Source organism: Anoplopoma fimbria, unplaced genomic scaffold (assembly GCF_027596085.1).
Source record: "Anoplopoma fimbria isolate UVic2021 breed Golden Eagle Sablefish unplaced genomic scaffold, Afim_UVic_2022 Un_contig_5731_pilon_pilon, whole genome shotgun sequence".
In the NCBI taxonomy this organism is placed as follows: domain Eukaryota; kingdom Metazoa; phylum Chordata; class Actinopteri; order Perciformes; family Anoplopomatidae; genus Anoplopoma; species Anoplopoma fimbria.
In genome coordinates this window covers 1-290 of record NW_026549158.1, presented here as the reverse complement: position 1 = coordinate 290, position 290 = coordinate 1, and the positions used below count along the sequence as shown (strand labels likewise).

Genomic DNA, 290 nt, shown 5'->3' with positions numbered 1-290 from the left:
CATGATCTAGCTATATCCTTCCCACCCTGTCGGTGTCCACTGAAAAAGCAGCAGCGCCCTCTGCTTTTTGTAAAGAGGAGTGAAAAAGCTTACAGCACCTGGTATTCCCAGGCGGTCTCCCATCCAAGTACTGACCAGGCCCGACCCTGCTTAGCTTCCGAGATCAGACGAGATCGGGCGTGTTCAGGGTGGTATGGCCGTAAGCAAATATTGTTGCCTACCAAAGGTCGCAAGTCATGTTCTAGCTATTTCCTTCCCACCCTGTCGGTGTCCACTGAAAAGCAGCAGCG

The 290-nt window shown here is 52.4% G+C and overlaps 1 non-coding gene across 1 annotated transcript; it reads right to left on the bottom strand.

Annotated features, from left to right (window-relative positions):
- Positions 1-86: 86 nt before the first annotated feature.
- Positions 87-205, bottom strand: LOC129114712 (5S ribosomal RNA). Its single transcript, XR_008532660.1, has one exon. It is a non-coding gene; the product is annotated as a 5S ribosomal RNA (ribosomal RNA).
- Positions 206-290: the final 85 nt, after the last annotated feature.